Here is a 21,299-nt window from a genome sequence, read left to right as displayed (position 1 = left end):
CTTATTCTTCTTCCTCCTACTTTTACCGCTCCCATGTTCTGAAAACAGTTTTTCATCAAATCCTCCAAGTAGACGTTGAACAGGGTAAATGATAAAGGGCATCTTTGTCGTACTACATATAATGCAATATAATACAATATAATATAATGTAATATAATATAACATAATGTAATGTAATACTAAATAATATATGATATGATGTTATGTGATTTGATATAATATATGATTCAATACTATGTGATATATATATATATATATAGTACAAAACAACTATTTAATTAAGTACAATATAATAGAATATGTATAATACAATATATAGATAATATAATATAATACAATACAAAATAGCCTATCCTTCGATTGTGGTTCTGGCTGATATGTATATCTACTATCAAGTAAGCCTAGTACATCTTACTTGATTTGCCGATATGTGTCAGAAGAAGAAGAAGAAGAAGAAGAAGAAGAAGAAGAAGAAGAAGAATATTGTTTGTATGCATCTGAAGTCTAACTAGTATAATATGTATGGCGATGAATGCAATGGAGGGGAAAGGAACTAGCTACGCTATCTCATTATCTCCTGGCCTAGTTGTCTCATAAGTGGTGCCTTCTTGGTACCACCTGAGGTTCAGACCTGTTTTCGAACAGTTGATTAACAACAATACAAAACAGGGAGGGGGCAAATGCTAATTGGGATTTCCCGTTCTCTGATCGGGTCAAAAACCCTGATAGAACTGATATTTAACCCTTGCGGTGAATTTCGGTGAAATCCGGAAGGCCTAATTACACTACCCAACAAAAAAATAATTTATGCCGTACCTCCGCGATAAAAAAAAATAGGTGATTCTTAACGAAAAAGTTGCGTTGATTTTTAAAATCGCCATAGAAATCTCCTATCACGTCAGATTAAAAAGATGTAAACACATTTAGAATCTCACATACACGGTTCAGATAAAATATTATGTTAGATTATTTCTTATGATTTAATGAAATATGATATAATGACGTGTTCTTGCTAGGCTAAGATTAATTCACAAATGTAGTTTTATGTGTATGAAACAATATTTGGGCCGTATTTTAAGCGAACATATCTGTAACTTTGTTTAAAAGTGTTTGGTAATATGTGATTTTCTCTTGTACTCCTGCTTGCTTTCTCTCACAAGAAACCAACAGTAATCCCCATCATTACTGGATCCTTATAACCTTGGTACCTCTTCTTCATGATGGAAATGTCTTGATGAAACCGTTCCCCTTGTTCATCATTAACTTCACCCAGATTTTCCGGAAAAAAGTTTAGATGTGAATGAAAGAAATGAACTTTCAACATTCGACAACTTATGTTTTTGTAGCATTTCAACAAATTTGACACCAAAATTTTTTTCGTTTTCTTCTTTTGTGTTTCCGAGAAAACTGCGCAAAACCCTTTTAAATTATTACTAAGCTGCTAATTCAACCGTTTGTAAATTTTTCTCTAACATTTCATCCTCCATGAGTTTTCTGATTTCAGGTCCAATAAAAAGCCCGTCTTTCAATTTTGCGTATGTTAACTGTGGAAACTTCCCTTGTAAATACACAAATTCACTACCGTCTTTGTTGAGTGCCTTAACAAAAACCTTCATCAGCCCAAGTTTTATGTGTAAGGGAGGAAGAAGAATCTTATCAGGCTGAACCTATGCTGTTTCTTTTACAGGTACATTATTTTCCCCCGAAACATACTTCTGCCGCTTGTCCCACTGTTGTACCACATAATGTTTTCTGTAACAGGGCTGTTCCAGAAACACAAAAAATAAACAATATTTTGTAAAGCCCCCTTGCAAACCAAGTAGCAAATTAATTACTTTAAGGACACCACATATCTTCCAACATTGAGTCTCATATTTTAAAATACACACAATCTTAGCCATACTTTCATAACTTTCTTTAAGACCTACAGAATGAAAAACCGGAACAGATGGAAATTCATTACTTTTTGTGAAGTAACGCTGCTTCTAAGCTAAACTTAGATGAATCTATAAACAATAGCCAGATTATGCTCAATTTCTAGTTCACTCATTAAACCATTACGTCTACACAGAAACACAATATATTCTCACATAAGTTACGTCACGTTTTATGCAGGAAATAATATTACTTCACAACCCTATTAGAAGTGACAGGCCGGTTTCTATCTGGGTTTATCTCTTTGTGGTATCTTCTTCTAGAAGAAAAGACAGATTTATTACCGGTATCCTGAAAACTGACAAAAGTTTGGTTATATTGTATAACAAATAACACATTTTCATCTTTACATTTTGTAGGTATGTAAGTAATCGTGTAGGACAGAGGTAGCCATCATATAACACGCGTGTTACCAGACGACACGCGAACTCGTTTTCGATGTCAAATATCTTAAATATCTAAACCTTGTGACGTGATGTGACATTTTAAGCATTGTTTTCAGAATCTAAGCATGAAAATGGACTAAAAACATGTATTATCTTCACGGAGGTAAATTTCATGTTGGGTAGTGTTCTTAGTCAAATCCACTCTCCTCAGTTCAACGCTGAGGTCCTATGACATACATGGACACAATTTTCGGTTACGTGAGGCACTCGATTTGAAATATAGTTTGTTTACTACGAGAGGACACTGCAGAGTAGGATGGGAAATATAAACTGCTGTGACCTGCGTCACCTTATCGTAATCGCTAAGGCGGTCAGTGGCGAATTATTAGGAAATCGGTTGGTTAACGTGAGAGACTCGAAAACTTTTATTCAATTTGGCAAATTAATTCGGCAGCTTTAATCATAAACCTCTTTACTGTTTCTCCATCATTGAATTGATTTAAATCACAGGCGAGAAATAGCCAATAATATTCCATCACATTGTCTACGTTTATTTTCTTGAATATTTTGACGTTTATCAAGGTTACTTAATAGATTTGCACGTTCTCGACCTAAAATAATTTGAGAAAATCATATTTCGTTTTCTACGCAAATTTGATATTTTTTTATAAATTTCTTTTGGAAATAATAGGCTACGTACAAACAACATTTAATTCCTCCTACCTTTTAATGCAGCGTGTTTAAAGTATAATGTCGTATTTAGTATACTATGCAAATGTTAAGATCATAAATTTTCTTCGGAATAGTACGAAAAATAACATTTAATTTGTCTTACCTTCTAATTCAGCATGTTCTTTATGACATGTAATGTCGTTGTATATGAAATTTATTAATGCCTAATAGGATTTTCGAGCATAACATACATCGTATGTTCTCCCCTTCTAAACAGCAAAAAAACTCTTCCTCCCATTTCTCATGAAATAATCGTTTTCTAACGCGTATACACTACTTTGATAATGCCATTATGCCACCACTGATATTGCTCTTGAAACTGATACAGAACCTGCCCACGCCTAGAAGCTACGTGAGGGAGGAACGGAAACTGTGAAGATGATGTCACTCAGAGCGATAAGCTCTGTGAAGGTCAGTGAGGCACGATGCCCATCTATGTCCTATGGGATCTTTTAAGATGCGAAAGAGAGTGGTGTGCGGAAAAGCAACGCGAAGCTATCGCATTTATCTTTCGCAAGAAAAACTGCAAACATGGCATGATGAGTGATAGACGATATCAACATAAATGGATCATATGCGGAGACAAAGAGGAAGGCAGAAAATAGAAAAGATTGGAGAAAGTTGGGTTTGCACTGAAAGACGTGCCCTTGGGCAGAACACTATGAATTAATTAATACAAAACAACATAAGTCAACTTAACACAACATAACATAACCCAAAACAACCAAACACAAGACGACACAACGTAACGTCATGTGATAAGACATAACATAACATAAATGTTTAGATCATGTTAAATGCGACTAAAAACGCAGCTTCAACACTGCGCGATAAATAGTTACGGTCGTGAGTTCAATTCCGTCTAGCGTACGGATATTTGTTTCTAGACAATGTTATGTCTTCCAGTATCTTATTAAGGTCGACAGCACGTCTGAGGAATTTCATCATATCGTCGTTGTTCCTGCAATAACTCCTATGTACAAAATATAAAATTTTTCAGTAGGAAGAAAAAACATATTTATTCATCCTACGGCAGCCGTACATAGGAGACTGTGAATTCTTACATTTTCGAAACAAACAAATGTAATTACATATAGGACAGTTTATTATATGTTGTATCACTATTGAAGTTATTTAATAGAGGAAAACTTTAAAAATCGATAAATAAGTCACATAGGAGTTATTGCAGGAATAACGACGATATGTACCTAAGCTTATATGAAATAGAAAATTCTGATAACAATGTAAGTCAACACCCAGTCCGCTCTATACTCTTATATGCGATAATTAAAAATAATATTTAGTTAATATTTCTATTCTTTTGTCAAAGATTTTAATGATTCCGCTATCTTATCACCTTCAACCAATATTGGAATATTTAGGCTTTGCACAGAAAAGACTGCAAGAAAAAAGTATTACATTTTTGGGCATAATTCTTGGATGAATGAATTCCGAATTACTGCAAAACAATAAAATCATCTTGGGTCAGAAAACGGAATAATTTTCTAGGTTCTGGAAATATTTATTTCGTGAAAATGTATTTTTGCAGCACTATATTCAATACGGCAAGCATGCCAGAAATCAGAATGTGCAGTTATGTGCGCGGATCGCCGGTCTGTGCAGACTGCATCATTCAAGGGTTGCTCTTACCAGTTCTTAGCTGGAAGGGTGTACAATAATCTATTCTGCGCTTCTAGGGTTGGATTAAATAGACATTTGGGCATTATAAACACACTTAGCAGAAGGAAAAAAAACACGGTTATTATCAATGTCAGACAATTGTAATACAAGAAACTTTAGGCTTATTCAGTTTTACTTGACAAAGTAGTGGTTTGTAGAGCATCATTTATTAATATGATTTTTGTATAGTATTTGAAGAAAAAGAATATTGCAGTAATTTCGAAACAACCAACAAGTATTACATTTTACGTAGCCTAGTAGGTACTAATTATTTTAAAGTAATAGATCCTACTCTTTCATTGTTCGTCAAGCATTATTATTTATGGGGACCAATGGTACAAAAATGTTGAAGAAAATATATTCCCAATAAATTACATGCAGTAGGACATTGTGAAGTTTTTACACTGAAATAATTGCCTTGCTGTATGTCAATATAAATTAACATTAATATTAATAAATAATATAAATTAAGCTTAGAATTTAAATTCACATATAGTTTATTTGGAAAACGTTGAGAGCAAGTATCGACAAGTTGGGAGCATTACTGAAAGAAATTAGAAGTGTAGTTCACAAGCTAGTTGCTTTCTTCGCTCCTTACTACCTCAAGAGCCTCATATGTATTCCTCACTATATTCTCATCACTTACCAGTTTATGAAATGAAAGTCATAAGTCGTCTAATCTTTGATGGCTGTGTTAGTAAAGACTATAAAACAACGCCATTGTCAAGTTCGTTTTGTCGTGAGAGTACTGATTAAGAAATAAGCGCTGACAATATCACATTTTGAGAACTTTACTAATCTGATCTAAACTGTCACAACACAATTACCTCGACATGGGCTGATGAAAGCCTTTCATTTGAAAATAATTATAACATTATGTTATATGATTCGTAATTTCTCTTCTTCGTTATCTGTGAACTCCTCACTTTATTTATCATAACTCAATCACAGACACAGCCAAATCAGTATCCGTACTGAAACTGCGTTACTTAAAGAAAAGCTGATATGCTGTTACAGTATGTATAGCCCTGTCGCGTTCCTCTCCAAGGCGATTTACTCCCTCAAGGTAGGGGAATAGAAAGTGCACATCGCACAGAGACCACTGCACAATGTGAGCGAGTGCACAATGTGCAGAGTTTTGGCATGCTTGCCATATGCTGTGTAATGGAAGAAGAAGAAGAAGAAGAAGAAGAAGAAGAAAAAAAAAGGAGCCATCGGGTATGCAATTTTTCTACCTCGACCCGAATAATGCCTCAATATAGTAAATATAAGATATTTGCAAATCGAAAATACATTATTCGTTGAACATCTGTGAGAATGCTTTCAACTAACCAAATCTGCTGGAAAAATATGTATCTGTTACTGTAAATGTACGAGAATTTACCGGTATAACCTAACTTTTGCCGTTATAGTGTGGTAAAACCTCGAAATATCTTATTAGATATATACATTTTGAACTTTTAACAAGAGATGTTGGTAAATCTCAGGATTTACCGATCAGTTGTGGTAAAATAGTATTAATTTAATAAAAAAACCCTTTAGCATTCTTCGCACTTTTGCATATCTCCGATTCATATTTTTATTCTTGTTTTATGATTATTTTAAAACAAATAAAAATCACCTCAGCGATGATTGAAATAATTTGTATTTATTTTAAATTGAAATTATTTAAAATAGTTTTACATTCCAATGTGAGTATAATAAACAATATTTCATATTAAAAATAGTGAAAAAATTATAGTTTTAACCACTGTCTTTATTGTATTCCATACAAAAATTAACAAAGCTTTTACATCCCCTCAAACGGTCCAGGTCCACAAATAAAATAAAACAAACATTATGGATGTTAATTCTGGTTACAACAAGATTAGCTCTTATGACGTTTAGAATTACACAACATGAAAGATGATTTACACAAACATTTTTTTGTTGAACACTTTTTTAACAATTACACTTTTTGAACCCTTGTTCTCCAACGAAAGATAGTTAGCCAACCACTTCCCGTATACTAGTTTCTCCTTTTCCTACTTCGATGTTGATAAAATTTTTTTGTACAATGTAAATTGTTTCCTAATGTACAATGACTTCAGTTTGTCAGCTTTGGTACAAAGTTGATAAAACTCGTCATCTTGAATATTTATGACCACTGCTATTATTGATTTTGCGTCAATTTTTGCCCGGTCTACATCCGGTACTTTGATTCTCAAATTCTGTCCGACAAAGTTTTGGAATTTTGTTACAAACGGCTGCTTTCATTTCCTTCGCTTGCATTTCAAGAATTTCTTTGGTAGCCTCTCGGAACCGCTTCACTTTATCGATCCTGCAAATATGTCTGAATCTGCACAACGGAGGCAGGATTCTTCGATCTAGGTTTTACCAGCTCGCATCGGTAAATCCTGAGATTTACCAACATTTCTTGGTAAAAGTTCAAAATGTATGAATCTAATAAGATATTTTGGGGTTTTACCGCACTATAACGGTAAATGTTAGGTTATACCGGTAAATTCTAACATTTACCGGTCTTCGTACATTTACGGTAACATATCTTTCGTTGTTCATTGCGTGCCAAAGCATAAGGAATCGCCTGTTTCGCTCATTGTAAATTCGGTATTAATCGTAGTTCGGTCCAACAGGTTTCAATCGGAGTTGAAGCACACACAACTGATGTTCTACACAGGTCCTTTGTTTTTACGCAGTGAATTCTATTTAGATTACTCCAGGCAGGGAAATGCAGTATACACCTCTAACTGAATAACAGGGAAAACAGAAAGAGGTTTGAATGAATGCTGCACCAGAAGCTGAATCACTAGTTATAATATCCATTATTCCCGGAACAATGCCAATGTTTTCGAAATGTGGGTCCACGCCAAAGGATCTAATTGCTTTTCGGTTCGAAGCCTGTGAATAAAGTGACAACGATTACGCAATGTCCCAAATCCCATGTAGCCCAATGAATTCACTGTTTACTGCAGGTAGTATTTGTGAATATACAAGATCGAGTTTGTAGGCTAACAGGAACAATATTAGCCTATATATATATATATATATATATATATATATATATATATATATATATATATGCATACATACATACAGGGACATCATTTTATTTTTACTTCAATTTTTATTGTACCTGCGTTTCTGAATGTACTTGATTCCCACCCCTTTCACTAATGTCCTTGCTAACGTCAGTCACACAAACTTACGGCCGCTGTTGCTAGCAGTGAAATAAACAGAGTACAGCATGTTTCATAAATATGTTGCATTTTCTATAGAAGAAAGAGCTTATATTATTGAAGTTTATTTTCACACAGGTATCGTGTGTAGCATAACTGAATTTATCTGTGTGGACTGAGCACAAGTGAAGATTAGAGTTACCGAAAGTACGTTACCCTATAATATGGTACAGTACTTAACAACATTATTTAAACAAGAGTTTTGTTTTACTGTTCATAGGTATGAAGGACGATGATGGAAACTGGAATTACAATATAACCGAATGTGAACAACAATTTTTTTTTTTTTTTTTCACAATTTCCTGATTATATCAATACGGAATATTTTCGTAGAAATGTCATTAATCTGGTGGATAAATTTAGAGCAAAAGAGTGTACAGAAAGAAAGAAAAGTGTAATATGGCCAACAAAGGTGACAGAAGATGTTGTAGAAGATGCTAGAGAAAAGATGCAGCGAGGTCCTAATAAGTCGGTCAAGAAGTTAGCTGTAGAAATTGGGGTTCCTTACGGAAGTGCTCACAAAATTCTCAGGAATAAATTAGGTTAGTAATATGCTGAATAAAGTAGACATTACACAATGAATATAACCGCCTGAAGAGTTGAGTTTGTGAAAAAAAAAATGTTACTATTCTACTGTTTTTTGACAAAATACTGTAAAAGTAATGATTAAACTGAAAATCGTAATACTGTATTTCCCTGTAACATAAATGGATACACTACTTTTCTCTCCTCTTATAGCTAGTAAAATGATTTGTTTACATATTGCACTAGTAACACCAAACTCCTGTAATGGAAGGGGGGGGGGGGTAACAGTGTTTCCGAGTATAGCCAGGTTAATGTTAAAAATGTTGGTAAAAATAAAGTGATGTCTCTGTGTGTGTATATATATATATATATATATATATACATATATATATATATATATACATATATATAATATTATATAATACCCAACACACAAAAGATAGTGGTGACGAGAACGCATAAAGGAGAAAATCAAGGAATATGAAAAAGAGGAGAAAAAAAGGAGAAAAAACTGTCAATATTACAGATATTATACTGTATGACAAATTAATAAATCTATAATATTCTCATAGCTGCAGTGCATATGTCTGTACAGATTACTATGCACTTAACTGCGGAATCTCGGCCAAACAAGTCACTCAGCTGAATGCGCACCTAGTATATTGGCAGTTGACATTGGACATGTATGTCAACATATACAGTATGCCTAACATGGAGTCAGGCCACAAAGGGAAACATTGAAACAGGAAAATTCAATCTGGTGCTGTGGATTGAGTTCGGCGTAGCTCAGTGGTCAGAGCGCTTGCTACGTAGAACCAAGGACCTGGGTTCGATCCCCGGCGCCGGAGAGAATTTTTCTCCTCAAATATTAATTGTCAATATTACAGATATTATTCTGTATGACAAACTAACAAATCTATAATATTCCTGGCAGCAGCTCATGTTACTGCTTATAGTACACCCCAAGTATTTGAAGCTGTTCACTTGCTCTACTGCATCACACAGAATTCGCAAGTTTTTATATATAGCACAGTCAGTGCGCATCTTATTCTATCACGAATGCACAAAAACGTTTGTTTAGTCTGCAGCACAGAGGTACTCCATGTTCCGCATGATAAGCACCTCTATATCTCTGTTACTAAATTACTGTGAATGGCAATTTACTCATCAGGATAAACAATACCGCTAACGCTGAAGCTACTCTAAGGAGATGTGCAAATACTATGAAGTAAGTCTTCTACAAAGAGCAGCAAACGGTTTCATTTCAATTAGTTATGACGCGAAATGAATATTTTATGTGACGAAATAATTACCTTGCAAAACAATAGCGAGGAAGAATTTAATACGATGATGCAAAACAGTAACAAAATTAGAATTATGGAAATATTTGCAACAGTAAGATATCTACGTAACAATTTTAAAAGCTTAAACGTAAGGTTGTAGGTATTGAAATTAATAGAAATAGAAAAAACTGCATTATAGGAAGTTTAGTAAATCTTTGTCATATTTATTGCCGACACTATATAGTATGGTAGCGACACCGCCATTTTTCGCTGTGAAAATTATATTGCGTAATAAGGAAAAAACTGGATGTTGAAGAAACGACATTTCTTAGAGTATACTGGCGGGTTTATATTAACGGATAAAATTAGAACTGAAGTTAGACTAAACAAATGAAACGGAAATAATAGCATTAAAGATAAAAGAATTACACACATCACGATAAAAAAAAGTATAATGCAACATTACCGAACACAACTCACAACTCTAAAGCCAAAGAAGGAAGAAAGAAGTATTCCAGTAAAAGACAAAATGAAGATGACCAGAGAAGATTTCCGGAAACTTCAAATCCCGAAACGAACCATAAGACTTACATCACGAATGCGTCTACGAAAAATAATGTTGATTATGATTACTTACAATTTACTTACAAATAGCTTTTAAGGAACACGCAGGTTCATTGCCGCCCTCACATAAGCCCGCCATCGGTCCCTATCCTGTGCAAGATTAATCCAGTCTCTATCATCATATTCCACCTCCCTCAAATACATTTTAATATTACCCTCCCATCTACGTCTCGGCCTCCCCAAAGGTCTTCTTCCCTCCGGCCTCCCAACTAACACTCTATATGCATTTCTGGATTTCCCATACGTGCTACATGCCCATTTCTAATGTCTGGATTTAATGTTCCTAATTATGTCAGGTGAAGAAAACAATATGTGCAGTTCTGCATTGTGTAACTTTCTTCATTCTCCTGTAACTTCATTCCCCTTAGCCTCAAATCTTTTCTTAAGAACCTTATTCTCAAACATCCTTAATCTCTGTTCCTCTCTCAGAGTGAGAGTCTAAGTTTCACAACCATACAGAACAACCGGTAATATAACTGTTTTATAAATTCTAACTTTCAAATTTTTTTACAGCAGACTAGATGACAAAAGCTTCTCAACCGAATAATAAACGCATTTCCCATATTTATTCTATATTTAATTTCATCCCGAGTGTCATTTATATTTGTTACTGTTGCTCCAAGATATTTTAATTTTTCCACCTCTTCGAAGGACAAATCTCCAATTTTTATGTTCCCATTTCGTACAATATTCTGGTCACGAGATATAATGATACACTTTGTCTTTTCGAGATTTACTTTCAAACCTATCGCTTTACTTACTTCAAGTAAAATTCCCGTGTTTTCCCTAATCGTTTGTGAATTTTCTCCTAACATATTCACGTCATCCGCATAGACAAGAAGCTGATGTAACCCGTTCAATTCCAAACCCTATCTGTTATCCTGAACTTTCCTAATGGGATAGGCTATTCTAGAGCGAAGTTAAAATATAAAGGTGTAGTGCATCTCCTTGCTTTAGCCAGCATTGAATTGAAAAAGAATCAGATACAAACTGACCTATAAATAATAATAATAATAATAATAATAATAATAATAATAATAATAATAATAATAATAATTTATTTTAGCTGGCAGAGTTAAGGCCGTAAGGCATTCTCTTCCACTCAACCAGCAAAAAGTATACATACATATGTATGAACTTACAAAGAATTCAACAAATTGATTTAGATAAAAGTTACATGTATACAAGAGTTATTTACGAATTAAACAACAAAATATTATGAACTATTAATTAAACGCTGAAATACAAACTATGTAGCAGAATTAAGCTAAAATACATAGAAAGCTAATATATTTCAAATAATGTTAGATAATAGAAATAGATTATTATGAGACAATTTTGAAAATACAGCGCTATCAGGATGCATGTCTAAAGGAAGGAGTAAGAATGTAGTCAGTGATAGTTTAAGTCAGTATGATTGGAGTGAAATGCTAACGTAAGAAGGTAATCTTTTAAGCTGTTTTTAAAAGTGTTTATTGCCTTGCAGCCCCTAATACTTTGTGACAGGGAATTCCATAGTCGCGAGGTGGATACTGTAAAAGATGATGAATAACGAGATGTTCTATGAAGACGTATACTTAACGCGCCACAGATAAGTGGACTCTGCTGTAAGTTTCACTGAGACACATTTTAATTAATCTAACTAGTTTCTTGGGAATACCAAATTCAACAAGAATATTATATAAAACTTCTCTCTTAACTGAGTCATATGCCTTTTTGAAATCTATGAATACTGTACCCTTATACTCCCATTTATTATGATTACTGTGATTATTCTAAATCATTACCGAATATCACACTAACATTTGTTTTTTCACATTACCCCGCGAACAGATCTGATATCCAAAGAGAAAATGCTCTTACGCCACGTTTATTGCCTCGAAAGGGAGAGGATTTTGTGGAGCTTTAGTAAAGGATGCGAGCACTCTGAGCACTTAGTTTACTGTATATTCCTATATCAAGGCAATATCGAATGTTAGAATTAAAGTGGATCACATATCTACATCAGTACGAGACCCAAAGTCGCAAGCGGAACGGAGCCATCTGATCGTTCTTCTTTCTCGCTGTTTTTGAAGTTCAACTTTACAGCGACCTACTTAGCTGTAGAAAATTAATATTCATGGAAAATCGAAATGTGCATTAAAGCCAGCTACACACTTACCATAAAAATCATATTATTATTTTAACGAGTATCATTTACGTGCCTGCATGCGCTACTCGTAAAAAACAACTTCACTGAAAGTCCTGAGAGCTGACCGTGTTAAAAATTAAGGGTTAAACAAGTAGGCGCAAGCAATTAGTATGCACTGGACTGTACCCGAGCACGAGCATATGCTCATTTCGGGTATCTATTCATATGTATTCAATTCAAATGTAAATTGTAAATAAATTTGAAATTTGAATTTGAATTTGTTCACTGTTCGCTGTACTACATTATTTTCTCTACGTGTTTGTTTTGTCAGTATTTAGTAAGTGCGTTTGTTCTATATTATATAATATGAATCACTTCCATTCCTCAAACGAGGTATAGAAATTCTTATATATTTAGAAATTTAAAATAAATATTATTGACACATGGTCTGAAGACATTAATTAATTCGTCAATTTAAGCACAGAAACTTAATCATAAACAAAAGCAAGAAAAGTCTTCTGCATTCAATATTTTATAATGTCAATAGAAAAAAAAAAAGAGTTCAGACAAGTTTAGGGGACAGTGCCCCCCCCCCCCCATAATTCCGCCTACGCCGGACCCGCTAACTGCTTCTTTTTTTTTAAATATCAGCCGTGAGGAATGTAAATTTCTGTCAAAATACCGAAATAAAGTTTTAAGCAACATAATTATATACTTTTCCGACACTTGCAACAACCAGCAAGTAAAATGGAAATATATCATTCGATAGAGGATAGAGAATAGACCCCCACCTGAAGTTGTGCACGGCAAAGTTGCTGCTCTGTAGTTTCAGGTTGATATCAAAAGGCATAGTGTGCGAGGAAATAAAATTAATCACCACAATAGCACGTGTAGTGAAGTTCAGACGGCAACATGGGAACTCTGTAGTTATGTAAGCTTCAGTTTGTGACGAAGCTCACTGGAGTTGGATCTACAACGTTCGAGTAACTTTCTGTTATTACTTAGGAGGAAGCACTACAACAGCATCTGTCCAACAAAGGCAAACATTCTGGCTTTTCAAGTCTCACACAGTACATGTACATCATATGCCGCAATTTAGTGGACTTGCAAAGTGTGATTCCTATGCCTTATCCACGAAAATGAAAATAAATATGGCTTCCGCTATTGTACACGAAATATTTTAAATTAAGTAATACATCCAGGGGCGTCTACCTAGAGCGGCAGATTTGAAGGGGCCGTTTTTAAGCTATTACTGTTAATTTTTTGATACATGAACTTAAAAGCACAATGGAAGAGATAGGAATAACATTGAGCGTTTTCCGAATCTCAGCGCTGAGCAATCTGATGGCATCACGGTGTTCCGAATTTCACCGATGGCGTCACTGATGCTCCACCGGTACCATCAGCTTGCAGAGGTGGTGGCAGTCTCCATCAGTCGCCATCAGTGAATCTGATTGGTTCTTGTATAGGGCAGGAATCAGCAGACGAATGACATCGTGCACTGTTGTGTCATGGCGGTGTGTTCTACTTTGGTTCTGCTGTATTGTTTGTAATGAGCACAACGTAAAAACAATATGTTAATGGCTTATGAGCGAACATGTCAACGGACCAACGGTTCAAGAAATAAATTGTTTATGCTCTCTTTTCTTTGAACGAGATGGCAGTACGGAAATTCGCAAAATTTTGCTAGCGTAGCACAGACAACAACTTGTATAGCCGCCATGACAGCCATCGAACCTTCCAGCAGTTTTGTTCCTATTTCGCTGCAGCGTGACGTCACTGTTGTCCACCGGTCCGGTGAGATTCGGAATACGCTGATTGGCAACAATCAATTCAAATTTAATAAACGGTCCGCCAACGGAAAAAAGGAACAGTTTTCCAATAATAGTGTCACAGCAGAGTTGCCAGATGTGGCTACTTTTCGCCATTCTGGCGTCTTTTATCTTCCTTGTGGCGACGAAAAAATCCACTTGGCGACCTGGCTACCTTTCTGGCGTCTTTAATGTTAAAATAAAAATTATTAAATTACAATCTTTTTCATAAAACTGTGATCCATTGTGTAATATTCTTCACAACGTAAATATTCGTCAGTTAGTCCCTTTAATTTTCAGAAGATGGCAGAGTAACGTTCAAGGTTGCGTAGAAAACTTCCCCAGGTTCTGACAAGGGGATCTATAACGTGTATGATTTGTGGTTTCCCATGATGTTTTTATAATACAATTAAGTGGAATGAATGCATATAAATATATTACATTAATGCATTAAATAAGTGGATCTTACTTTTAGTTTAAAAGACATGAAATACATTTCTATGCTTTATTTCTAAACTTCGATAATTAATAGAAACGATGTTGAGTAAGCCGTTAATTAATAACAGCGGGAATTCAGCGATTTACCGGGTCTATTAGCATTATCTGTTACACGAGGTGACTGGCCTTAGTAAGTAACTATTACAACTGACGAAACTCGTTTCATTTTTAGGTATAGTTTTTAGTAATTTACGGGGGTTTTACATTTGTACAGTAAAACTTTACTGTGAACCATTCAAAAATCCGTAGTTAATATCAAAGGTGTTAAATTATAACAGTAAGAAAGAAGTGTAACTTAATAAGATGATTATATAATTCTAGACAGTTCAGAGGCAAGTTTGAAGTAAAAAATAATTCAAGTTAAATCCAGAGTTATTTTCCAAATTTCTCTAACGTCAATCGCATGTTGCACCGAATGTGAGCAACGAAACGTGTAACGAAACGTGTAACTCTTTTTTATTGGAACAGGAGTAAAATTTAGGCAAAATATGATGCTAAAATCAGATTTATGAAGAATTAAAATTCACGGTTCCTGTAAATACAAACCACACAGCTTGAGATAATCTCAAGATAGGATGTATCATGTTACAAAAATGTTCATCCCATTAAGACAGCGGTCATCAGCACAGTGCACCCTCGGGATAGCGTCTCTCATACGCAGACCTCTTACAATAACAGCGTGCTTCCGTGGCTGCTGGCGGGTATGCTTTCTATATCTCCCTTCTGCACGAGGGTGCATATTTCGTTGCATCCCTTACCCATTTCAGCGAGTAGGCTAGCTGACGACCACTGCAATAAGGAGTAGACGAAGATTTAAGCAACTAATCACAGCAAAGGATACAGTTCTTATTCCAGGTTACGCAAAACGCAGCAGAAAGAATAGATTTTACGTAGATCATTTATTAAATTCTTCACATTGTTGCCTTCATTAAAGGCCACTTTAACAGTTGTCAGCTGTTGAAAACTACATTTAAATAAATAAATTGAAGCAATAAATGCAATAAATACAATAAATGGAACGTAATTTTACTAAAAAAAAAAAAAAAAAACGAAAATTTGTTTCGTAAGAAACTCTTACCTATCAAAAGAACTAAAGAAAAAGATGTGAACGCCTTGGCAGCATATGAGGAGAAGATAGGGTGAAGCACGCTTCTACATTTCGGTAACAGCGCTGCCGAACATAGATTATTTCAATTGATTTATTAACAATTGTAACATCAAAAAAGCATTTAAACAATAAACATGACAGAAAAGGTATGTAAAATTATGTGTTGACACTGAGAACTCTAATGTAAAGACGTCTATGAAAATATACATTTCTAAATATGTTAAAAAGATAATGGTATCAAAAATTAACACGAAAATGATCAATTTCTGTGAAATCTAAGAACAAAGGAACGAAATGGTAGAGGACTTTCCATTCATACTATGCTAAGAATTCGTACCTTAAAAGGACTGTCTAGTGTATTGTGCAGTGATCCGAGACTGCATTCTAGCATGAGTTCAAATCTCACTCGGGCTGATTAACTGGTTGGGTTTTTCCACGATTTTCCTCAACCGCAAGGCGAATGTCAGGTAATCGATGGCGAATACTCGGCCTCATCTCGCTATCACCAATTCCATCGACGCTAAATAACTTACTAGTTAATAACCGAAAAAAGGACTGTCACTGAACACCTTCCATTGTGTACATCAAAGACATCTTCCTAAAATGGAAGGAACATTTTTATTTGGAAATAAAATTAAGTCAAACGTTTCTTAATTGTTTATTATACACGGATGATGTAGATGTAATAAAAAACGTGACATATTTACAGCGTCCCATTTATACGTTATAACAAATTTGTAAATAATATGATCCAGTCGAAAATAATAATTACTAGATGATTACCCTCTGAAAGAGGTCTTATTTCAGATAACATTTAGGATGTGAAATAAATGTAGGAAACAATCAAGATATAAAAAATAAATTGGCAAAATATCAATCGGTTTGTGGTACGATACACAACCCTTAAGGATAAAAGAAAAAAAAACTAGGTTTAAATTTTATAAAATGATGGCAATGCCGGTTTTTATTCAGGGTGTTTAAAAAATACGGGGCATAATTTCAGGTATGTATTTCCCACATGTAGACAATCAAAATAGTTCATTACAACATGTGTCCGGAAATGCTTCATTTCCGAGTTATGGCCTTCACAACATTGAAATTCACCGGAACGTTTTTCTTTCCGCAGGTCGTTGTCATTACAGATGATGTTCAAAATGTCCACCTCCTGCTTGAATACAGACCTCACATCGATGTCTCACTGACCTGCGAACACAATCCCAAACTCCAGGAGTATTGCGTATGTCCTAAGAACATGCCACAATTCGATTCGGAAGGGATTCCAAATCAGGCACCGGAGACGAATAAACCAATGATTTTAAATGGCCCCACAAGTATAGAAATCGAGAGGGTTCAGATCAGGTGAGCGTGGAGGCCAAGCAATTGGGCCACCTCTACCTATCCATCAATCAGGAAACCTTCGATCCAAGTACCGGCGAGCCGTACGACTGAAGTGTGCAGGAGCGCCATCATGCAAGAAGTGAATGTGTTGACGATTGATCAGTGGAGTGTCTTCTAAAACATGAGGTATGGTGTTTTCCAGGAAGTTTGTGTACGTCTGCCCCGTAAGTCTGTTTACAAGTACATGGGGTCCAACTAATCGATCACCAATGATACCGGCCCACATGTTGAGGGAGAACCGCACCTGGTGACGAGATGGAACAGTTGCACGTGGGTTTTCATACGCCCATACATGCTGATTGTGGAAATTTGTTATGCCATCTCGTGTGAACTGTGCTCCATCTGTAAATAATACTAAGGCAGGAAAGTTCGGATTTACACTACACTGCTGCAAGAACCACTGATAGAACCTAACTCGTGCAGGGTAATCTGCTGGTGACAGGGCCTGTACACGTTGCAAATGATAAGGATACAATTGATACTCTTTCAACAGTCTCCAGACAGTCGTATGAGGAACATTGACTTGCAACGCTACCCTTCGTGTGCTGATAGAAGGAGTCATGTTCACAGCCTCCAGAATCTCCTCCTGTACTTCTGGAGTTGTAGATCTTGGTCGTCCCCTTCCCAAACCAGGAGAGTTAAGTTTTCCATACTCGCACAGACGGTAATGGAGACGTACAAATATCTTCCGATCTGGACATTGTCGCTGTGGGTACCTCTCCTGCTACAAACGACGAGCCAGCGCAGCATTGCCGTCCGCCTTACCGTACATGAAGTGTATCTCTGCCAGCTCTTGATTTGAATACATGTCGCACAGTCTAACGCCTACACAATACTGAATGTAACCTTCGCCTCGGAATGAACTGTCAGAGTGCCCTCTTAATGTCTCCTTTGACGGCAACGACCTGCGGAAAGAAAAACGTTCCGGTGAATTTCAATGTTGTGAAGGCCATAACTCGGAAATGAAGCATTTCCGGACACATGTTGTAATGAACTATTTTGATTGTCTACATGTGGGAAATACATACCTGAAATTATGCCCCGTATTTTTGAAACACCCTGTATATGGTAGCCTTCATCAGATATAACAGATTGATCAGACTTTCAAGGCAACCACTTTTATCAGTTTAACCCTGCTGCTATCTAGCGACTGCAACAGAAGTCACGTTATAATCCTTATGAAATTGCATAGCGCAACTGTATATCCATCTAGCGGTCGTTACCAAAAATGCCTTTTCGACTGTGGAGGCTCCGGTGGTTGTTCTCATTTTGTTGCCATTTCATAACATGGGAATGGACAATCTGACATAATATATACTGTCTGTATTCAGGGATGGTCTTGAGGTAAATCCAAAGTAAATTATGCGCAAAAGTTACGAGATTTTTAAGACAAACTCAAAGTTGCACGAAGTTAGTTCAAATAAATAATGAAACTGTCAGAAAAGAGCTTAATATGGAGTCAATAAATCAAGAAGTAGAAAAATACAAACAGAAATGGTATAAGCATATCCAAAGAATGGGCGACTAGAGAATTAAAAAAAAAAAGAAAAGCTTTTTATTACAAGCCGGCTGGAAAAAAGAGAATAGAGTAAACCAGAAAAAAAACCTTGAATGGATTCATTGTGACGACAGAACAGGTTATAAAGCCCAATCTTTGGCGTGATAACCCTCACGTTACTTTTTATATTAATTTGTATATTTCTTTGTTGTTACAATTTTGTATAAAATACTATAATTCTATTTAATTGCACTAATTTTTATTGAGCATACAGATTTCATTTTCGTATTTTGTGAACACTTTGAAGACAATATTTTAAACTTTTTAATTTGTGCTAGTTACCGTTTGTTTATCGAAAAATCACCTTTTAATATCATGTAATTATCTCTTTGAATTTCTAAACGTTATCATATTTTTTTTTAAGTTTACAAGATACGTGAATGTTGGCACTTTCCAATAATATTACCATTAATTTGATCATTCTCATCAATAACTTGAAATGAACATTATTTTAATGTTAATATTTGTTTTATATTCAATACCGAAAAATAAGAATATTGTCAGTCCTTTCGCTGTGCCATCCTTTCACATTCAGAAAAGTAGGACGCAGGGGACATGCATATTCAGGCTCTCATAAACAACGCGACATCCCGTTGAAGATGCGGAGTGACATTTGGTGAGTGGTGCATATAGCAACTCCACTGATGAACAATATCCCAAGCGTCCACGTCAAGTAAAACATACATACATCAAAGCATGAGAGAGGAAATACGCAAGTTGATGAAATTGATATCAAAGTAACCACCTGAATTATTTATTGCGTAAATTATACTCTCTACCTTCATATGCATAGGGCAGTAGAAGTTGTCCCCTTGGGATACTAATATACATATCCACTGCAATGCAGACCTTGAGCCAACAGAGGGTATGTTTTACAATGTTTAAACGAAACAATTGCTATTTGTTGGCGTAATTATAATGGAAACATCCTGCATACATTTTTAATGTCAACAATCTGCAAGTTTATAAGTTCTGGGAATAATGCAAAATTTTTAGAAAAAAATAAATAAATTCGAAACTCGAAGCAGAAATGTGGAAGAGGAACAGGTAACAATTCATGCACATTTTACTACACTAATAGACACAGTTTGCAGTCGTGGAACATGATGGTTTTTCCAATTAATAGAATTGTGGAATTTTTAAACAAAGCTAACGCATGGTTTCATAGTAAAAATGCGTTAAATACCACAATTTAACGAAAATCATTACGCCGATTTGCAAATAAATCTACTGAAATGCCTCGCAGAATTCTGCACGCACCCTTGAACTCTTGAATTGAAGTTTTCCATTGTTATGGCCAGTTTGTCCAAGTAATGTTTAATTTTGCTTAACGAATGCTAAATTAACAGTCTGTTTATTTTTAACGCTTTGTTAATGTATTTTCCATTTGTTCAACATAATTTTGTTTAAGATAACCAACACTTAACTCTAACGTCTGTTAGCACTATTTTAACTACTCAACAGTAGTTGGTAATGATTCTACACATGTAAGACAATTTTTGATTGGCTAAAATTAATCTTTAAATTCTATATTATAGAGTGAGTCATGAAACTTGCATAAAATGACAACCTGTTATAGTAGGCCACGCTCCATAAACAAACAGTTGACAAATGAAAGTTGTAGGTGACGTGCTGAATAATAATTTACAAAGTAAGGTTATATTTGCTCATTGCTATTATGGATACGAAATACGAAAGACATAAAATAACATTGATGTATTTAAACAGTCCAAAGTATTTTTTAAATGTTATATTACCAGTCATATGCTAAACATTCCCTATAGAGAGACACAAAATATTAATTTCGCAACTTCCGTTCGAACAGCTGTGGAGACATCGGCCATATTTAACTAACTGTTAAACGAGTTAACTGCCCGAAATCCTACATTTAAAATTAACAAACTGTTAACAAAAACCATACAATTTTATTAATTAACAAACTGTTTAGAGTTTAACAGTCGTTAAATTTTCTAACAATACTTGGAAAAACCAGCCATTAGTGTCATAATACCTTCTGCTAGTGATGCATTTTCCTAGATTTTTTTTCTTTTATTTGACAATTTTTGTACATTGGTACTATCAATTGTGCTTAAATAATGAACATTAGAATAATATGATACTTGTGGAGAGGATGACGTCCATTAATATTCCTCAAAGCATCAATAAATCAGTGTGTCTTTTCCTCTTGAGGCGACGATCAGGTCGTGCAGGGGGCAGGTTCCAAGGAATTTGGTTGATTAAGCTGTTAGAATGTATTGGCATATAACCGTGCTTGCATATAACCGTGTGTAAGAAGAATGAATTACAGGCTATATCTAGATCTGAATGAAGTGTTTCATTTTTCAACTACCAAGGTGCTCCAGTGATAATCCTTAGTGCCCGATACTCAAAGTA

General features: G+C 35.1%; 1 protein-coding gene across 5 annotated transcripts in view; it reads right to left on the bottom strand.

The window, feature by feature from the left end:
- Positions 1 to 21,299, bottom strand: part of Tpst (tyrosylprotein sulfotransferase) — a 1,264,187-nt gene that overhangs the window by 288,471 nt on the left and 954,417 nt on the right. The gene's annotated exons all lie outside the window — the stretch shown is intronic.

The sequence above is a fragment of the Periplaneta americana genome, chromosome 16 (genome assembly GCF_040183065.1).
Source record: "Periplaneta americana isolate PAMFEO1 chromosome 16, P.americana_PAMFEO1_priV1, whole genome shotgun sequence".
Lineage (NCBI taxonomy): Eukaryota > Metazoa > Arthropoda > Insecta > Blattodea > Blattidae > Periplaneta > Periplaneta americana.
Note: the sequence above shows the minus strand (reverse complement) of the source record. Positions and strands in the feature narration are given on the sequence as shown.